This window comes from Dermacentor andersoni, chromosome 3, assembly GCF_023375885.2.
Source record: "Dermacentor andersoni chromosome 3, qqDerAnde1_hic_scaffold, whole genome shotgun sequence".
Lineage (NCBI taxonomy): Eukaryota > Metazoa > Arthropoda > Arachnida > Ixodida > Ixodidae > Dermacentor > Dermacentor andersoni.
In genome coordinates this window covers 219,669,825-219,692,623 of record NC_092816.1, presented here as the reverse complement: position 1 = coordinate 219,692,623, position 22,799 = coordinate 219,669,825, and positions in this window count along the sequence as shown.

The following is a 22,799-nucleotide window of genomic DNA, read 5'->3' as shown; positions in this document are numbered from 1 at the left end:
CTTTCCTTATTTTCTTGTCGCTCAGGGGTTCGAGCTTGACCTGGTGGCTTGTTAGGTTTTCTCTCTTTTTTTTACTTTTGCCAAGGTTAACTAACCCCTGCGCCTCCAGGTTATAATCAGTAGCTTCCGCTAGCTTGTCAAGTCCCTGACAATTCCTTTCTCTCAAAAAGACTGTCAGTTTCTCATGACAAGTCATCAGGAACTGTTCCGAGACAATCTTGGCCCACAGAGCATCGTATGTCCAGTCCGTATTGGCCATTTCTTGCCAGGGATCAAAAGATCCCTATAGACGACCGGCGAACTGTCTACCAGTTTCGGAATTATCGGGTTTCGCCGACCGAAACTTGCTTCGGTAGCCTTCCTCCGTGAACCTGAAGCGTTGCAAAAGCGTCTTTCTTAGCGTCGCATAGTCCATGCGGTCCGGTGCCATTCCGATGACAACATTTAGAGCTACGCCTGTCAAGCAGAGGCGTAGCAATAGGGCGCATTTGCCTTGTGGCCAGCCCTGGCTCGTTGCGACGAGCTCAAATTGTTGAATGTATGCATCCAACTCATCGCGTTCTTCGTTAAATGCTGGGATTAGTTTGTGCGGACTTTGGTAGCTCTCGGTAGCACCTGCGCGCACACTCTGTATGAGCTGCCCAGTAGACATGCTACCTGCTGTCGCATCTAACTCCCTCAACTTTAACTGGAGCTCGAGCACTTCCCTTTCTGCTTATGATCTAGCTAACGCTTCAACATCAGCTTGTTTTGCTGCATTGTATTCAGCCACACGTGCTTCACGCGCTTCTCTTTCGCGTGCGCACTCTTCGTCTACCCATTGTTTAAGCGTCCCGCCAGTCAACCGCAGTTCTTTTCCAATTCCCGTAAGCTTGTCTGTCTCCATCCTCACCCATCAGACACGCATATGCAATGTGATGCTCTTCTCGATAGCGTAAGGGCGGTCCTGTCGCGGACCCCAGATATGTGATGGTTAGGATCGACACGTTGCAAAGCGTGTGACGCGAGGAAGATTGAGGAGACGGTGCACAATTAAAAACGCACGACAATTATATTAGACGGCACGTAAACATGAATATCTTCAACTAGACGCACACATACAAGGTTCTTCGCAAACAGGAAAAATGTAGTCTCACGAGGTTGCGGTTGAAGTCCGGAGTGTGGTGAGACGTAGAGTCCTTGAGGTGGAACACTCGCTCGTAGAGTGATGACCGGCCTGGAAGAGCAGACGCAGCAGCACGGGGTCGGAAAAGGTGGACGTGTCCCACAGCTCCGTAGATGGGAACAGTCCATTCCAAAGTCTCGAGCAAGAAGACGGCCAGAGGCGCTCGTTTCGATGACGGACGCCCGGTCACACGAACCTCACACGTAGGAGCGGGTTCCGGGATGTCAGCAGGCAGACCTGAGGCCTCGTACAAGACGACGAGCCGATGCGCTCCTCGTCTCGATGACGGACGCTTGCTCTTCCGAACCTCGCCCTTAGAGGCGGGTTCGAGGCTGCAGCAGGCCATTCCGAGGTCTCGTGTCGTGAAACGACCCGAGGCGTTCCCTGTCCCGAAGACGGACGCCCGGTCAAGTGAACCTCACCGGTAGATGTGGGTTTCGTAGGCCTCGTGGCCCTAGTCGCGCCGGCGTTCGAACTATCTCCGTCGCGTGAGCCCCTTCTCATTCGCTGCACGAGCCTCGCTTATCTTTATTCTCCTCTTGTTGAGGACAGCCGCAATGTAGTCTGCTCTGGTATTGTGAACTTCACACCGACCTTCTCCTGGCGTCGCTTCCTAGAACTCTCTCTCCGGCCATTGCGGCTTTTCTGCCACTCTGGCCGATTCGTCGTTTGCTCATTGGCTGCTTGAAGCTCCGTGGTTTCTTCTGACTGGATTGGCTTTTTTTTTCTTTTAGTCTCCGTTCTTGCGCCGCGTGTTCACGTGCAGTACACTCTTCGACGTTGTCATTTTCCAACCAACACGGAACTCCACTCGAGGCGCGCACTACTTTTCGTCTGCTTCTTGTCCTCTCCAACCACCGCACCGCGTCGCGCACTACGCAAATCACATCGTGACAGAACCGCAATATTAGACAGTTTTAGTTACACGTACGTAGAGGCTTTGCGTACGTAGAGCTTCTACGTGTCAGCAGTGCGCATGCGTACAACGTAGCGGGCGCGCGCGCGTCTCACGGACGTACGTGAGATTCAATTCTTTGCGTGCGTTTCTTGCGCACGTAGACAGCTTCGTGCGGGAGTTCCCCGAGATCACGAACAAGCGATAGCGGGCCGCGCGCGCGCAGACGGCTTGCATCGAAACGCGGTGACAGGATTGAATTGGCTACCGCCGTGTTCACATTTCCCGATAGATGTAGCTACGGGGTCCCTCTTGGCGTGCGTAGCGTACGTGTAGCTAAAAGCGTTTCAGATGGCGTGCACGTAAGGCACGTAGGCTTTTTACGTTTGCGTACGTGAAGCCTCGACGTACGTGTAACTATAACTGTCTATTGCCATCTGCACTTGTTTATGTTTCTCGGGTGGTCGCTTTCCCTCCGGCTAACAAGCGTTACACGTTATCGCTCAGCGCAGGCCGCGCCTGCATGTTTCGGAAGAATCTCGAATGTCGTCAATGGTTCTATGAGTTGCCTGTTGTCACCGAACCTTGTATATACTGAGTGCGTAAGCGACGCGAATGTTGTAGTACTTTCTGGAAGCCGAGCGGGCCCCAGTGATTACTCTAGAGCCTTCGACAAGTTTTACATAAAAGCCGACGCGCTTGCCCCGCAAATCAGATTTCGACGATGCCGACTGTGTTCGCCGCTATCGTTATGCTTTGAGTGTAAGTTGCTTCGTGGGCAACGGTTTACCTAATAAAGAGTTTGTTTCGCCATCTCCAGTTTTTGAACGGTGTTCTTCAAAGTCACTACCACGTGTGAATATGCATAGAAAAAGAGTAAAATTAGTCCAGAACAAACCAAAGAGGTTAAAGACATTCGTCTGTAGTAGAAACAATGTCGCGGAAGTGAAGCCGCACAGAAGCGGCAGGATGAACTTATAAATAAACAATAAAAGTTATAAAGAAGCGCTTGTAGCACACTTCCCACGCGGTAATCAAGCTCCTTGGTTAATCATGGCTTATTTTACCAGACACACTTATCTACGTGTATCTCTGTATTACTGGTTTTAGTGTGAAATCTGAATATCCTGTCATAATGCATTGAGGAGAACGTTATCAATTTTAAGAAGAAATTATTCTTATCGTTGGATGCTGCCAGCTTTTATTTTCTCATTAGCTTACATAACATTAGCATTACAATAACATACCTAAATTACCTAATCTGTAAGCGGACATCACTCGACAAGGCCCTATTTCAGGTGATGGACAGACACGCACTGGCTTCACCTTTCCTAGTGAGAGACTGCGGGAGCTTCCACTCAAGCAGTTTTTCTTTAACCTCCTTGGAAGCAACAGGTCAGCATATTAGCAGTAAGAGTAAAATCAGAGTAATTCATGCTGGTGTTTGTAAACAAATATGTAGCTTTGGAACAAAGAGATGAGGATGATACAGAGCTAATGAATTAAACTGTAACTAGGCTAATTTCAGAAGCAGCAATTGCAGTAGGAGGTAAGGCACTAAGGTGGTGCCTTACCTTAAGGTGTGCTACAGACCACCTGAGAGCACCTACAACTGCCCCCCCCCCCCCCATTTCCCAATTACTCGACAACATTAGCTCTATTCGATCCAAATATAACAAAGCTGACATTTTTCTTCTCGGTGACTAACTTTCCAGACATTGACTGGCAAAACTTGCGAGACCAATCACGTGCATCTTGTGTGTTCGTTCTACTGATACTTGATTTTTCACTGGTGCAATTAACAGACCAACCAACTCGTATCAATAACATTTTGGATCTTGTTCTATCGTCCGCGCCCGATAGGGTTAACACTATCACTTTGGCGGATGGGCTCAGTGAACGCCGATTATTACAGTTCACAGTTCATACACCTTCATGCTCACGTCACCTGAAAACTAAACAAATATTTGATTACAAAAGAGCAAACGTCAGCGCTAATAACAATGGTTTCGAAAACTTCACGTCGTCATTCTTAGCAACTTTTTCTGAGCGGATTGGTGCCCGTACAAAGAAAAGTTAATAGAATTAGCACATGCGCATATACCAAAGGTTTCATTTCGCGTTAACTCATCGAAACCATGGTTCAGTAAAGCTCTTCGTTGTCTAAATATAAAAAGAAGTGTCGTTACAGGACTGCCAAACGTGTGGACACACCTGTATTTGGAGCAAACGTAAGTCTTGTAATGTAGCCTACTGCAATGCCCTGCGTCAAGCCAAGCAAAAGTATTTCTCTTGCGATCTGCAATCACTGCTTCAAAACAACCCAAAAAAATTTTGGAAAACGATCTCTCCCGTCAAAGTTTGCAACATTTGACAAATACTTGATAGTTCTGCTTGCCGATAGTACGAGAGCTTTCAGCATCTATCTTTAACAATTGCTGCATGACCGTATTTACAAAGGAAGAACATTCGGAAATACCAACACCCATTGATCTGGATTATCCATACCTGGCCCCCATCAATATAACACCCACTGGTGTTGCTGAGCTGATCAACAACCTCAATATATCAACTTCTTCCGGCATGAACGGTGTAAACTACAAACATCCTAAACTGTACAGTAGTACCCTCTAGCACAGTGTTTTCTTGCTTGTTTCATAATAATATATGGGGTTTTACGTGCCAAAACCACTTTCTGATTATGAGGCACGCCGTAGTGGGGGACTCCGGAAATTTTGACCACCTGGGGTTCTTTAACGTGCACCTAAATCTAAGTACACGGGTGTTTTCGCATTTCGCCCCCATCGAAATGCGGCCGCCGTGGCCGTGATTCGATCCCGCGACCTCGTGCTCAGCAGCCTAACACCATAGCCACTGAGCAACCATGGCGGGTTCTTGCTTGTTTCAACAGTCCCTCTCAACAGGGGAAGTTCCGTACTTAATGGTCGGTAAAGTTATCCTTTTTTTTTAAATCTGGCGATAAAAGTGCTGTTAACAATTACAGCCCAATATCACTCGCAGGCGTTCCCGCTAAGTTAGTAGAACACATAATCTTTTCAACCGTAGCAAATCACTTGGAAACTAACAAGTTCTTCTTTAAACATCAGCATGGTTTTGAAAAGACTATCATGATAAACGCAACTATTCGAATTTACTACGGATATTTTCCTAAACTTCGCTAAGGTTTCGATGGCGTTGCTCATTGCTGTCTCATAGCTAAACTTTCATGCTTAAACATCGATTCTCTAACAGTATCTTGGATAAGAAATTTCTTGTCATTTCGTAAGCTAATCACCATCGTCGATAACTTTATTTCCAGTATCAGCGATGTAGCATCTGGTGTACCACAAGGAAGTGAACTCGGACCATTACCTTTTCTGATCTATATTAAAGACCTGCCATACGAAATAATCTCATCCATTCGCTTGTTCGCAGATGATTGTGTGATCTATCGTGAAATCTGCTCACCTTCCGATCACGTCGCTCTCCAACGAGATCTTGACTGCATTACTAACTGGTGCTCTTCTTGGCAAATGACCCTAAGCACTGATAAATGAAAACTAATAACATTCACCGGCAAAAAAACATTTTCCGCTTTCGATTACTCACTGGATAAAAACCGCGTCACACGCACTAACTCATACAAGTACCTCGGCATTCTCCTTACGGCTAACATGTCATTGTCTGCGCACATAAAAAAAAAACCTGCTAAATCATCACGTACGCTCGGTTATCTTAAACGTAACCTGCACGATGTTCCTGCCCTCACCAGACAAATCGCCTATGAGACATTCCTAAGTCCATAACTGGAATTCGCAGCCCCTATCTGGTCACCTCATCAAGCTTACCTAATCGGGACTCTTGAGTCAGGCCAAAACCGCGCTGCTCGCTTCATTGTCAGGGATTATCACCGCGACTCCAGCGTGACTAGCATTAAGTCGCCTTTATACCCGTCATCTTTTGAATCACGAAGAACCATAGCATTGCTTTGTTTGTTTCACAAAATAGTCCATAGCACGCACGCGACACCCGACAGGGTGGATCCTGACGCTTACTCGTCAATCTCGTAAATCTCGGCGTCTGCATAATCATCTGAGTTTCCAGCGTATGTTTGGTCGAACCAATGCTTTCAATTCTTCCGCTTTACAATGTGCCATTAAGCATTGAAATAGCCTACTAAACGACATAGTTGAAATTCTTGACCCTGTAGCTTTCAAAGCACGCTTTTACATATTATTTTCATATTTCATCACAACTAATCCATACTGCGCACCTAAGTAAATACTTTAAGCGAAGTTGTATAGTGTTTGTTTGTTTGTTTTGTTTGAATGTTTGTTTTGTATTGCGATAACATTGTCAGAGACTTGTTCTTTCCTCTTGATCAGCTACAATTTGTATAATTTCTTGGTACTCCTTTTTTGCTGCTTCACAAAGTCGCTTTGTTTCATTTATCACGTTATTTATATTGTTACATCTTTGTTCTTTCATGTTCACTCGCTAACAACGTATAATTTCTTAGTACTCCTTTCGTTTTGCTTATTCCCTGTATCCTCCCCTCACGCAATACGCCTTCGGGAGAATGTGAGGTAGGTAACTGATTAAATAAATAAATAAAAATCTCTAGTACTAATTAGGTACAAGCTACCTTGTGCAGTGAATCTTGCTGGAATTCCCCCACTATCAACTCTTGCATTCGTAATAATAAATTCTACCTGGTCCTTCTCTCTCTATGCCAGAAGGCAGCCCTCCTCGTTATAAAAGTAAAGTGCAAACTACATTGCAAGATTCGAAACAAGCAATTTTTTTTTTACTTGCGCGTTGGTCAATGCCATCGGCAGCGTAGTCGAACTTTAACAACGGTTTATGTTTCGGTCTTACTTCAACTAAAACTTCTACATTCGCATTTTATCTAAATCACTTGTACACCTGTAGTGAAAAGGACACAGTCACGAGAAAATTGTTACGTACACACACAGTTAGGTTATTTTCATTACTGCGTTAATGACAGGTAAACGTTAGCTTCTGTTGCGTAGCACAGTCTCCGTTAGCAGTAAGAAAAAGCGCGGCTGACCGTGCGCAATCAGGCGCACTAACCGCTGTAGTGTTTGACTGTGCCAGCAGTAAAGTTCCGATGCTGCAGAAATTTTGATAATTGCCTATTTTCCTAATTTTGCTAATCAATTAAATTGATTGCTCATTGGCTCTGCTGCTACTTCATTTCTGCTTAATTAATTATTTAATTAGCTGATGCATGTCTTCTCTACCAATCATCTACTATTACATTATTATAACGATTGCATGTCTTAATTTGAGCAATTATGCATTTATTTTGCCGATACATTGTATGAAATGAGCTGAAACGCCGTCACAACCGATTTCTTGTATCCACGAAACAGCTTTTTCTATTTTCCTTTTCTATTTTCCTTTTCTATTTTCCTTTTCTAATGATTACATAACGATTACATATTTTAACTTCACGAGTTATCCATATATACTGCATATATACCGTACCAACTGAACCAAGAGTTTTTTTTTTGTCTAACACAACAGCCGTCGTAAAATATTTTATTTTCATATTTTGTTACGACGTTGACACGGTGACCGAAAAAAATATTTTTCTAAAGCTGTCAATAATCTATTCAAATATGATAACGGTTGCATGTATTCGCTTCATTTTTCTTTTTTGTTACGACCTCAATGCGGCGACGGCGATGTAATCAGTTCTTAATCTTTTTCTAGAGCTACCAATCATCTAATATTATACCAATTACAACGCATTATTATTACGTCGGTCAACATCTTTATTTTCCTTTAGTGTTGCCACCTTGATGCGGCAAAGGTGGCGTAACCAGATTTGCAAATTTTGTATTGCGATGCCAACTGTACCAAATGTAAAAAAAAAAGAAATGGGCATGGGCAGGACATGTAATGAGGAGGGGAGATAACCGATAGTCATTAAGGGTTACGGACTGGATTCCAAGGGAAGGGAAGCGTAGCAGGGGGCGGCAGAAAGTTAGGTGGGCGGATGACATTAAGAAGTTTGCAGGGCCAACATGGCCACAATTATTACATGACCGGGGTAGTTGGAGAAGTATGGGAGAAGCCTTTGCCCTGCAGTGGGCGTAACCAGGTTGATGATGGCGATGACTAAATGTAATGTCAGGTAGTATTGACGGTGACGAAAGCAGCAAAACTGAGTGACGAAATTGGCGTTTTATTAGTCGAACCTGTGCCCTCAAAAACATCCTACAATCAAAGAACAACGACAGCGCCGAACACAGTCGAGAATCGTCGAAAATGCGACCTCCCCGGTTAAGCGTGTCGGCTTTTATACACGAGACCCCGAAGGTTCCAGAGTAATCGCATAGAGAAGGGATTTAAACAAGAGCGCACACTCCCATAGAGCCCAGCGGCCAAATTACCTGCAGCGTACCAAGCTGCCGGCGTTAATACCTCAACCGCATTTCCGGTTTCGGTTTTGGGTTTGCGCGTTTTGAACGCTAGCTGACGCACTACGCTAGCTGCGCTGATCGACGAGTTTCTTTTCGCTTCTACAGCTCAACCGCGCGCGGTTTTCGTGCGGAATTGTTATAGTAAAAGTAAAAATGACTGCGAACGATCTTTACAACCCTCCATCGAATATGCGCGACGTCCAATTTTACAAAGACGCAAGCCGCCTTGTGAAGTGAGGAACTGTTTGTTTTATTATATAGAAATGCTCATTGCGGGCTTTTTGTGCATTCATCTAACGTTGTGGCGCCTGGTAAGCAGCAGTACTTCCCGCACAAAACACCGGACGACATCAGCTGAAAAAATTAAATGACAAGCATGTGTCATTTTATTATTGTCACATACGAATAATGCGTGTAGAGGCGAAATTTTGCGAAAGTCATGTATAGGCGGCATTACAAAGGAAAGCAGTTCGCTTTTACATACACAGCGTAGAAAATAGCCGACTCATCCCAAACAACACCGTACACACCTCGAAAACATCCTATTCCAAGCACTCCGCTCTTACAGGGACTTATTTCCTGCACTTTAAAGGGACACTAAAGGCGAATACTAAGTCGACGTGGACTGTCTGAATACCATTCCAGAAACGTCGCAGTGCTTGTTTCTTGCCAAGAAGAGATTTAGTTTACGAGAAAAGTGCATCTGAAGGATCCGAATACCTCTTTCGAAATTTATATCTCCCGCCACCCAATAGGGGGACTGGTGGCGTTGAATACGCCATCAGCGCCCTTTGCTGCCGTCGGTGAGTAAAACAGCGCCCGACAGACGGCAGCACCGAGCCACGACCGAGCGGCGGATTCGCGGCTGCAGCTTCTTTTCGGTCAAGTGGCGCAGACCGTTCGGGCATCCCACCACACCACATGGAAGTTTAATTCTCTGCTACTTGCAGCTAGTCGGAAGTTTCGCGAACCAGCAAAACCAGTGCAACGCTACGCGATAGCTACTGAAACGCGAAAGCGTGGGCGGCGCGGAGTGGAGGGAAAACGAAACCTTTCGACCGCCTGTGTCGTTGTCGATGGACATTTCAATGATATCTTTTTTCGAAAAGTTAAACAGAACTAGAGAAGTAGCATTTTATTTCGTCTTATAATACAACACGATGATGTTTTGTGGAACGAGTGGTTGGGTACTAGTGACGGATTTTAACTGAGTGCTTTCGTCATCGGCCAATACTTGAATGTCACGGGTGTGTCTATTATCATGCCCTGCATTTACCTCAATTTCTCGATTATTAGGGCTCGATTTGCGATTGTATGGACGCCTTAGAGATTCTCCAGCACTAATTTATCATTTTACCTCGACTTAATATGTGCTTTTAGTGTCCCTTCACTCTTAGAACAGTTTACACCCTTTGGCGTGCCCCTTCTGCCACACAACGATTATCGTCATCTGCCTTTATGCGTTTCCTTTCTTAACGCTGCGAGCCCGGAATATTCCAGTAACGAACGGCACGCGCGTTATCAGCATAGAACAGTTTACACCCTTTGTAGTGCCCCTGCTGATAACGCGCGTGCCGTTCGTTACTGGAAAGTTCGGGGCTCGGAGCGTTAAAGAAAGGAAACGCATCAAGGCAAATGATGATTATCGTTGTGTGGCAGAAGGGGCACGCCAAAGGGTGTGAACTGTTCTTAAAGTGTTTAAGAACACGAGTCCACGGGCTACTGCGCGTTTCCAAAAGAATTTAGCTACAATTGACGTGATAGTACTCTTCGAATACACAGAGGTGGCCACAAAACAGGCACTCAACCAGACCATAAGGGACGCTTGTAGAATTCCTTCTACTCGCACTCAAGACAAATGCGTAAGTGCAAAGCCTCTTCAGACGCGCAGAAGACAGAATTTTCCAATTACAAGTTGCCAGTGTTTGAGCTCCTTGGAGTTATCTCCTGCGCGTTCTGCCGGCGCAGGCAACACATTCCCGTGTTACCACTCTTGGCAATTGCTCGTTGCTTTTTCGACAAGCGTGAGTACCGAAAGAAGGTTTAAGTTGTTGTGGGGCCATAAAAATTGTCGCAAACTTATCGCAGTAAGATTCAGTACCCGCCAAACTAACTTTGTCACCACGGCCGAGCTGCGTTTCGCTGCGTCACGACAGGCGAGGCCAATGTGCCTCAATATTATCCCAAAATGCAATGAAATTAATTACAATCATCTTGGGCGTCAGAGAAAACGTCACGAACACGTCCCAGTACGATTCAGTACAGGCGAAAAAAGTTCGCCACACAGTCGACCTGCTTTTCGCTAACTGCGTCACAAAGCCAGGCACGGCGAGCTTGCCTCAAAAGTAACAAAAAAGTACCGAAATTAATCTTGAACAATGCTGGGCGTCAGAGAAAACGCCACAAACTTGGCTTCTCAGTGCATTAAAGCGCGAAACTTGAGTGCTTGCTAAGGCCGAGCTGCTTTTCACTAACCGCTTCACAACGCCAGGCGCGGCCACTGCGCTTGAAAAGTACCCTGAAAAGTAAGGAAATTAGTTGCAATAATGTTGGGGGTTAGAGAAAGCGCCGAAACTTGTCCCAGTTAGATTCATCATCATCATCATCAGCCTAGTTACGCCCACTGCAGGGCAAAGGCCTCTCCCATACGTCTCCAACTACCCCGGTCATGTACTAATTGTGGCCATGTTGTCCCTGCAAACGTCTTAATGTCATCCACCCACCTAACTTTCTGCCGCCCCCTGCTACGCTTCCTTTCCCTTGGAATCCAGTCCGTAACTCTTAGTGACCATCGGTTATCTTCCCTCCTCATTACATGTCCGGCCCATGCCCATTTCTTTTTCTTGATTTCAACTAAGATGTCGTTTACCCGCGTTTGTTGCCTCACCCAATCTGCTCTTTTCTTATCCCTTAACGTTACACCCATCATTCTTCTTTCCATAGCTCGTTGCGTCGTCCTCAATTTCAGCAGAACCCTTTTCGTAAGCCTCCAGGTTTCTGCCCCATATGTGACCACTGGTAACACACAGCTGTTGTACACTTTCCTTTTGAGGGATAGTGGCAACCTGCTGTTCATGATTTGAGAATGCCTGCCAAACGCACCCCAACCCATTCTTATTCTTCTGGTTATTTCAGTCTCATGATCCGGATCCGTGGTCACTACCTGCCCTAAGTAGATGTATTCCCTTACCACTTCCAGTGCTTCGCTACCTATCGTAAACTGCTGTTCTCTTCCGAGACTGTTAAACAATACTTTAGTTTTCTGCAGATTAATTTTCAGACCCACCCTTCTGCTTTGCCTCTCCAGGTCAGTGAGCATGCATTGCAATTGGTCTCCTGAGTTACTAAGCAAGGCAATATCATCAGCGAATCGCAAGTTGCTAAGGTATTCTCCATCAACTTTTATCCCCAATTCTTCCCACTCCAGGCCTCTGAATACCTCCTGTAAACATGCTGTGAATAGCATTGGAGATATCGTATCTCCCTGTCTGACGCCTTTCTTTATAGGGATTTTGTTGCTTTCTTTGTGGAGGACTACGGTGGCTGTGGAGCCGCTATAGATATCTTCCAGTATTTTTACATATGGCTCATCTACACCCTGATTCCGTAATGCCTCCATGACTGCTGAGGTTTCGACTGAATCAAACGCTTTCTCGTAATCAATGAAAGCTATATATAAGGGTTGGTTATATTCTGCACATTTCTCTATCACTTGATTGATAGTGTGAATATGGTCTATTGTTGAGTAGCCTTTACGGAATCCTGCCTGGTCCTTTGATTGACAGAAGTCTAAGGTGTTCCTGATTCTATTTGCGATTACCTTAGTAAATACTTTGTAGGCAACGGACAATAAGCTGATCGGTCTATAATTTTTCAAGTCTTTGGCGTCCCCTTTCTTATGGATTACGATTATGTTAGCGTTCTTCCAAGATTCCAGTACGCTCGAGGTTATGAGGCATTGCGTATACAGGGTGGCCAGTTTCTCTAGAACAATCTGACCACCATCCTTCAACAAATCTGCTGTTACCTGATCCTCCCCAGCTGCCTTCCCCCTTTGCATAGCTCCTAAGGCTTTCTTTACTTCTTCTGGCGTTACCTGTGGGATTTCGAATTCCTCTAGGCTATTCTCTCTTCCACTATCGTCGTGGCTGCCACTGGTACTGTATAAATCTCTATAGAACTCCTCAGCCACTTGAACTATCTCATCCATATTAGTAACGATATTGCCGGCTTTGTCTCTTAACGCACACATCTGATTCTTGCCTATTCCTAGTTTCTTCTTCACTGTTTTTAGGCTTCCTCCGTTCCTGAGAGCCTGTTCAATTCTATCCATATTATAGTTCCTGATGTCCGCTGTCTTACGCTTGTTGATTAACTTAGAAAGTTCTGCCAGTTCTATTCTAGCTGTAGGATTAGAGGCTTTCATACATTGGCGTTTCTTGATCAGATCTTTCGTCTCCTCCGATAGCTTACTGGTTTCCTGTCTAACGGCGTTACCACCGACTTCTATTGCGCACTCCTTAATGATGCTCATGAGATTGTCGTTCATTGCTTCAACACTAAGGTCCTCTTCCTGAGTTAAAGCCGAATGCCTGTTCTGTAGTTTGATCCGGAATTCCTCTAGTTTCCCTCTTACCGCTAACTCATTGATTGGCTTCTTGTGTACCAGTTTCTTTCGTTTCCTCCTCAAGTCTAGGCTAATTCGAGTTCTTACCATCCTGTGGTCACTGCAGCGTACCTTGCCGAGCACGTCTACATCTTGAATGATGGTTCTAACTAGTTCACTAGTTAGATTACGTGCACGCAAAACTGCGTCACAGCGCTCTGTGCGACCAGCGTGCCCGAAAACTACCGAAATAAGCTAAAATAATGTTGGGCTCATAGAAAGCGTCGAAAACATCTCCCAGTACGAGTCATTAATTAATTCAACTTATCTGTGCCACGGCGGCCGAGCTGTTTTTTGCTAACTGCGTCACCATTCTTTAGCTTCCGCGCATTAAGCCTAATTGCTTGAAATGCGTCGCAGACTGTCGAACAAAATTTTTCACCTTGCCGTAGTCCAATAGTGCAATGGTGCCGTGTCGAAGTGCAGAAGGAATGCCAGAATTCCGCTGGAGCCCAACAAACCAGGCTAAATCGTAAAGAAGAAAAACATGCAGACTGGTCGCCGAACAGGCCAACGCTCAGATGCGCAGCCGGTCTCGCTCGGTTCGGCGGCGTGTCGAACGAATGACGGATGAATCTGGCGCGTGATTCGCCTGTCGCTAGGCAACGGAAGAAAAGTCAACCGCAAAGCATAATTTAATTTATACGCAGATATTTTTAGTTTTGCGGGAAAACAATTAAAAAAAGGAAGCAATGTCTCTTAACTTCATTTCACATTCTCTTTTTCTTTTTATTTTTTGTCGGTGCTCGCCGCAGCAAACGGTCAGCGTTAATACTAGCATAATGTATTTCCTATTGCCAGTTTTCCCCGACTCTCCCCTCTTGTTGAATTTCTTTCTCTATGGTAATCGTTTGTAACCGCGTGGCTTCGACAACGTTCCACACAATTCGCGTTGCACATGCGATCAGATTGCACAAGGTTCGGTGAAAACAGACAGTGGATAGAGCCTTCGATAACATTCGAGAAACTACCGATACATGCAGGCGCGTTCTGTGTTGAGCGATAACATTTGTCAGACGCTGAAAAACAGTCACGCAAAAAATGTAAACCAGTACACATGTCAATTGTTCCGAGAGGGTCATTTTTACTTTTTTCGTGCTTTTCGCGCACATTTTTTTTTAATATTGGCAGAATTTCTTTTGTAGCTTTGTCTCATGTACGCGAAAGTTGAAGCTATTGCGAGTGCCTCATGATCGAGCACAACATTCTTACCTCCGCAGAAGCTGACGCTTATCCTATTATGCTATGCTTATCCCCTACATGATCAAGCCTTAAACGATGTTGCAATAAACGAATGCAGCCGTAAATCTTTCAAAGGTTGCTTGGAAGCACTTGAGTAGCGGCGCGCGAGCGGGCACTTATTTGTTATTTCACGTATTATCGCAGGCATTTGTATTTTACTTAAAAAACGACCACACACAATTCAGTACGAAATAAATGCTTGATTTGGAGGTTACTTAAGGGGCCCTACAGCTTTGTATTTGACATGTTCGTGATTCAAACTATAATTAAGAAGTTCACTAATTAAAAGCAAATAGTTATTTATTTACTCTTATTTATTATACCCTCAGAGACCAAATCATTACAGAGGGGAGTGCGTAATGTAGGTTATAAAGACAATCAATACAATACAGGGAATCTTGTTAGAACACTGTTTCAACATTCTCCAAAATAAACAAACGTTGTCAGTGCATCGCGAAATCGTTAGTTATCTTCAATAGCTGTAATATCGGGAGGGAGGTGGTTCCATTCGACAGATGTCCGGGGACGGTATGACTGAAAGAAAAGAAAGCTTTAGTATTGCATTTTTTGATGCCAACCTTGTGTCGATGATCGATGCGATGGAAGATGCCTTCCGGGGATGAAATAATATCGTCGTGTAGCGTGACGTGATGATATACCTTGTGGAATAAATTGAGGCGACTGATTTTCCGGCGAGATTTTAAAGGGGGGAGGGAAAGGCTAGTTTTCATGGCTATGATACTTGCGGTACGGTTGTAATTTGAAAAGCTGACGAGAACGGAGTAATTTTGAATAAATTCGAGATAAGATACAAGAGTTTCATGCCCAGGGTCCCGTATAGATGGCGCGTATTCAAGTTTAGGTCGTATTAGTGATTTATAAAGTACACTGAAAGCAGGTTTGACCTTTTAGGGAGTTTTAGCCTCGTTGTCAAAAAAAGTTCATTGAAGAGCTGCATATACCCAGTGGCCCCAGGCCCTCATAACAAATGGCCACAGTGACACATGCCTATGGTAGCCCCAGGGGCACGTACTGAATTTCCACAAATATGAGGACTTTTTTCAAAATGGCTTGCCTCAAAGGACGCTTCACATTATATAACCGACATAGACGCAAACACCAAGGTTGCTCATAGAAATCGGTGTCAGCAACCTGCCAAACTCCCCTACTTCTACGCACTTCGCTATCCCATATAAATCGCCATGTTGAGCATTTAACCTTACCTCACCCTACTCTATATACCCACGACTTTTGCTAGATGTCCATAAAGTGGAGAAAAGTGAGCTATATAAATACTGCCAAGGAAAATAGTTACGCTAACGAAGATAAATCCCCTTCATAAAAAAAAAAATTCTCCACCTGATATGACACTTGTTCGACCTCTGCTGATCACCTTCAGCAGCACTATAATTTTTCGTTTTATATTGAAACAAAAATTTCTGTAGGATGTGAAAAAAATCTAATACAGGAACCTTAACAGTATCCATAAGTGTGAAATTTTTACACAGGCAAAGAGGCCAGCAATTAGCCTCCAGGGCACACATAAGGCGTCATTACAAACATTTTCTCTGCAAAAAGCCCTAACACCCCAACGGCAGGTGGCATTACCTGGAGCCATGCATGCATTTCAAAAAGTAGGCATTTTGTATTTTCTTCTTCCGCATGGAACAAAAAGATCAAGGCAGGCAGGCTGGTAATGTTCTGCAAGCAGCGGTGGCCCTCAAAAGGAAAGGAATCCATACAAAAAGCCATTGTACTTTTGATGGCAGTGCATGATAGGGAGAATTCTGAAAAACGAAACGTAAATAGATTAAGTACTATTGTATTGCAAACTGACACCACATGAATATTTAAACAAAGCATCATGAATTATTTGACAGTGCTAGGCCATTCAATGCTGCCACGCCAAGTGTATCTTGGCCACCTCAGATTATAGGAAAAATGATAGCCCATTGTACAGTCGCAGGCGTGATGAAGTCGAGAGTATGACGGAAGCCCGTCTAGTTGGGATGATGCATATTTAAAAGGAAGAGGGCCGTGGGGTTCCCGTGGGGCAGCCGTAACATAAATAACTATGTTAAACCATTTTCGTCCGTGTCCGGACTTCTTACGTTTAAGTTGCAGACTGCACACACAGAATACTTCGCGAGAATTTCGCATCGTGTGAGCATCGTTATCTTGTAGGCTAAGGTTGAAACATCAGGGCACTGAAAAAGCTATAAACAAGTTTTTCTGTTAATGACCACAAAGCTTTCCGGAATGTTTTAATAATTGAGATGGACCAATAATGTTTTGTTTTATACTGCAAAGAGTGACTTCGTATTCTGACATGAATAAATGTAATAGACCTTACAGCAATTTCCGAAAAGAATTTTCATCCAGCTAGGGTGGCTTATAGGTGCCAATAACCAACTTAGGAACCGCTATTTTGTAGAGAAGAAAGAGCTTATAATTAAAAGACCTTATATGAAACAGAACAGCGCTGTTTTTGCGGGGACAAGCAGGGAGAAACAACACGGACGAGCGCTGACTTGCAACTGAAGTTTATTTCTAGGAACGAAGAATATATACCAGCTCCAACCAACAGAAAAAGCGAAAAAAATATACATATATTCACAATCAATCATACAAGTTGCACTACCGCATAATGAGCTTTTCTCGACCATAGAGGAATGTGTTGACCGACAAGGATCAATTAAATTGCAAAACAAGGCCGGCGTATCCGTCGGCGGCTTTCTAGAACTACTTCAATTGTACCTAAGTTCTACATTCATTTCCTGGGACGGCGAATTTTACCTGCATAAACGGGGAGTCTGCATAGGCTCATGCATAGCCCCCGTGCTTAGTGATTTGTTATTAGCAGAAAAGGGTAGAAGAGTCCAAGATAAATTGAAAGGGTCCAAGGTTTTACAGTGTTTTCGTAATGTAGGTGACGTTCTTGTTCTTATAGACACAAGTGTGGAAAAATTTGACGCTGTCTTTACGCAGATCAAAGACATTTTTGCTCAGTGCCTTCATCCGCTCATATTAACTACTGAAGGGCCAGAAAACGATGTCACCAGATTTTTGGATATCAAACTCAGATTAATGCAACATCACACGTGTTGGTCTTACGAACCACGAAGCAATAAGCCATTGCAACCTTTTACGTCATCTCATTCTAAGCTGTTTAAACGAGCAGTGGCTAAATCATGCTATCATAAAGCGCTTCACAAATCATGCACACACTCCATGCAAGATAGCTTCAATCATCAAACAGATCGTCTGGTAAAGGCTGGTTATCCCAAGCAGTTGCTAGTGTCAGAGACTATCCTGAGTAGTTTGAGCAAAAGCAGAAACGAACAAAGCGTATATTCGACGACAGGAAAGGAAAAAGTAAAAAAAAAGAACACTGTAGTGCCTTATATTCATCATGTCTCCAATAGAATAAAAAAGATAGCTAACAGAGCAAGTGTCAAAGTAATTTTTTCGGTGCCGGATAAGCTTGGGAAGATGTGCAAATTGGTTAATAATGATTTCGTTCCAAGCGAGTGCAACATCAAAAATGAAAATCAATTCGTCTCTTGTAAAGAGGGAGTTGTCTACGCCATTCCGTTGTCATGTGGCAGGCTTTATGTCGGTCAAAGGGGGAGATGCCTTAATGAACGCCTGAAGGAACACAACAGTGCCCATAATAGTGTAAAAGGGCATCTGGGCATCCACTGTAGAGACTGCGATACCAGGACCTGCCACCCCGACTTCGCTAGAACACAAATTTTAAGTAAACATAGTAACCAACTAACCCGTGAAATTTTCGAAGCACGCACATCGCCTGGTCAAAAGACGCATGCGTCAGTAGCCCCTCCTTATCCATTACGTCCAAACAACTAGCATTTTTAGTGCGGGGATATGATGATTACAGGTATCTCCCCTTTTCAGTGCAGTGTGTATGATTGATTGTGAATATATGTATCTTTTTTTTTTCTTCTGTTGGATGGCGCTGTTATATATTCTTCAGTAACACTTCATTTGGGCCTAGTTGGTACATAATTCTGAACTAAACGTAACAGCGCAAACACCTAAGACGAGCCACAAAAAGAAAGACACGACACACACTGGCGTTGACTAACAACTAACAACACCTTTTTGTGGCTCGTCTTAGGTGTTTGCGCTGTTACGTTTAGTTCAGAAGTATATATTCTTCGTTCCAAGCAACAAACTTCAGTTGCAAGTCAGCGCTCGTCCATGTTGTTTCTCCCTGCTTGTCAATCCCCGTGAAAGCCGCGCTGTTCTGTTTCAAATATGTCTTACCAACTCGCCCAACCGTCTGTTTTAAAGAAAAATAGCTGCAGTGATTAAGAGGTTCTGAAATATCAAATCAACTCTTTATATTTATACTTTTTGTGCGCAAACAAACAGGGACGAAGAATAGGGGCAACACAATGACGAGCGCTTCCTTGGACAAGCGCTCGTCCTTGTGTTTCCCCTATTCTTCGTCCCTGTTTGTTTGCGCACAAAAAGTATAAATATGAATATGTTCCAACTAGGCCGACTCGCAGTTATACAACTCTTTATATCTGCAGAAGCTCTTTAATTAGGTATTAGGATGCCTAGCAGCACTCACAATGAAAGGAAATCATGACAACACAATACAAAAACTAGTAAAATGAACGTGTTCGTGATAATATAATGTGCTGTTTTATAAGCGAACAGATTATACAAGAGCACCAGCAGTAATCTGCATATCTTCAGAGTGCATACACAGTTCACCGATGTAATTATAAATCCAGTTGCACATCATAAAGCAACACAGAGGTACTGGGGTTTTTCTTTCACATTGCCCTAAAAAACCAACCACATGAGCATTCAGCCATCTCATAAACAGCACTCACTTGCATGAATTCAAGGAACGTTCAGATGTGCAAAATTTTTCAACAGCTTTTAAGCAATGAGCATGACCCTACTATTATGGTTGATTTGTTGCCTGTAAATGTGGTAAATCAGATAAACTGCTAGTTGTCCTTCTGGTGAAGATATTCCAGAAAATGTGAGGACAAAAACATTTTAGGAACTATTTGGAAAATTTTAATTTTAAGAAATAAGATAATATGCAACGTTACCAACTGCAACGTGAAAGGCAGTCAGATAAAACATGATACAAAGAAAAAGGGATCTACAGATTACAAAGATGCAAGCATTCTGCTTTTTTATCGCTGCAGAACTCGGCAGTTACAGAAGTGAATCCTCGCCTCAAAAATATTATTAGCAATACGTTCACTATGCAGTTCTATTCAAGATGCATCAAATTTGCATGCTACAATTAGTTTGGGCTGTTCAGAGACAGACATCTGGCTGGTAAATACAAGATCATGGTGAAATACTGCAAGTGCTCCAGAAAAATGCTTACGTGGTAAGGTAAATAACAAAAAGAAGAATGTGAATGAAAATACCAAACAGCCCCAATATCTAATTTTATCATTGTAAGGTTTTATGAAACACAATTACAGTTCTAAGACAAAACAAAATAGCAAAATGATATGCAGAGAATGGGTGCTGGACATCAAGCGACCTCACTAAATAATTAGATACATAAAAACAACACATTCGCAGGAAATTTCTCAATAGACGACATAGAGCCTATGTGATTCATTATGCCCGCTGATCAGACATTTTGATCAAGCAACCAACTTCTTTATTCAAAACCGCTGCAGAATGTTTCTTAATGCAGTTATTGGTTTCTTGGATGGAAAAGGCCTAGTATTCAAATCTGCACTCCCCTTCCTTATATATTTGCAAAGTGAATGTGCACAGTCAAATTATGGCACAGTTTGGCATCTTTCACATTGTTTTGTGAGATATACAGATGCTGTCACCACCTGCATCTGCGCACGATGCTCCCTCAGACTGCCGTTACCACAAATCCTGGCATATCCTGCGTGACACTTGCTGCTGAAGGCATTAAAGGCATCCAAAGGCGTCTCAAAGACAGGCTGAGCATTCTGCTCATGTTAGCGTGTTAGCAAGGTCTGAAAAACTTGCAGGACATTGTAAAAGATGTCAATACATGGCAAAATGTGACAGCACACAATATTCAGAAAATGTAGGGCTAAATGTGCGCACGCATATATAAGGGCCTTGCCAGACAGAACGATAAATGAAATGGCACACCTTCTATTGATATCTCGTATAGAAAAATTGATTACTTGAACAAGATGTACGGTACACACGAAATAAAATGAGTGATGTATCTTATATGTCACGTATAGTATTTAGTGATGTATATTATATGTCACGCATAGTATGTCACGTATTTTGCTGCATATGTGAGCCTTTCATGCATGCACATAATCACACTCGTTTTGTAAAACAAGTTTATGTGCAGTGCCCATCCTGTGCATTTCATCTTATAGTGTCGTAACTATGTTTCCTATTACCAGTAACCAACTCTCCCAGTTTTCAGCAATAGTAAGCAAGATGATTTTTTAGAAAAAAACAAGGAGAAACACCTATCTATAGGAGTAGCACCAACTACAAGCTGATTTTGCTCCTGGATGGAAACGAGTATTAGTAACCGTAATCATTATCAATCTTTCAATGAGGGAGTGGGTGATCCCAGAACTTGCATAAAGAATATCTACAGTAGCCACATGGCTGCGCATACGAGCTGTGGGTGTTTCCCCATTTTCCAGCGCATAAGGTTAGTTGCGAAGAGCCCTGATAGAGCTGAGAGGGAGGTGATTGAGGTTTTCCACATTAGCAAACAAACATCGACATGTGTCAGAAAATAATCACCATATCTCGTCAAAAACATGTAATTTTTATAGAGCATTTAACTTCGATTCATTACGCATGTTGCGTGTGGTGCCTAATTTGTTTGGCTACTGTTCTTAGTGCCCCTTACAACATTAACCTTTTTCATGCCAATTTCATTTTCAGAAAACCACCGAAATTTCCAACAAATTTTTATGAGACATTATTCGTGAACAGTTTTCATTACTGAAATATGAGCAGTTTGTTTAGAATTTTCTGGTGTCTTTTACTTGCTGGTTCTCATGTTCTTGAGTTGCAAGCAGACAAGGATGCAGAAACAGCCTACATGAAGCATAATCTTTGAAAAAAAAGTCAAGCGTGCTTTTCTTATCCTCCATGAAACATGTTATTGCAGGTGTGGTACGAAAAGTAAACCACAGAGCAATAAGCAAAAATGGCGTTTTTTTTTTCTAAACAGATCACCAGGGGCCAAAATATTCCTCCCAATCATTAATTTGAAGCTCCAAACATGAGGTGTTAGTTTTCCAGCTTTCCAGCTTCGATTCTTTACTTCAGATGAAGAAATACGTGGCATGTTTTGATGATATGTGATTCCTGCACTGAACAGGCAACCTTTGCCACTGCAGCCACGTTACTTTGCAATGCAATTTTTAAAATCCAAGGAAGCCAACCGCTGCACAATTTCTGCTCACTGCGCCCTCAAATATCAGTTTGCTCAGAAACTGGCATCACACACACGAAACTGATGAAAACATTGCCGCTTGTTCATGGCTCCCAGTCAGTAAAACGAAACCACTGGACAAGTCAGGCTCATCACTAGCCCAAAAAGAGTAAATGTGGTCATAATTCCTATACTCCCTCGAAGAATTAAACCAGGTGGTACTCGGTGCCAGCGCTGTGAATGTGTCGCTTTGAGCCCGTTTTTTCGTGCTATTATATGTCTACTAGTACGTCTGACTGAGTAGCTTAAGCAGAAGTTCTGCTACAATATATGTCATCTACTGTAATTTTATTAACACAAACAATGCTGATAATTCAATGTGAGCTATATAACGAGGACATAAAAGCTTCTTGCATCTTTTATATATTTTATCTTTGTCGCATATAGCACAATTCCACTGGTTCAGGTGGGTTACTAGAAGACAAGGAAATGGCTTAGCTGAAAAGATGTGTTCTTTGCTCCAAAACAGCAATACTATAATTGATGAATGCCCGTGTAACTTGGCTTTGAGCATTCTGAAGACCAAAGCAACGAATAGTGCACAGTTCCATGCAGCAGTATCTACACCAGGTCTTGATTTCGCTTCAAATGCATCTCCTTCGATCACCGGAGGGACGTTTTTTGCACACGAAATGTTCTTGTCGCTTTTTACTTTTAGCAGTTAGCAGAAAACGCATGGAGAACTGGCAAGTGACCAGCCATGACATACCCGCTGTGGCGGCATAGTTGCTATGGTGCTGCGCTACTAAGCCCAAGGGCTAGAATCCCAGCCAAAGCCGCCACATTTTAATGGGGGTGAAATGCAAAAATACATGTGTGCCGTGCATTGGGTGCATGTTAAAGAACCCCAGATGGTCAAAATTTATCGGAAGTCCCTCACTATGGCACGTCTTATAATTAAATTATAT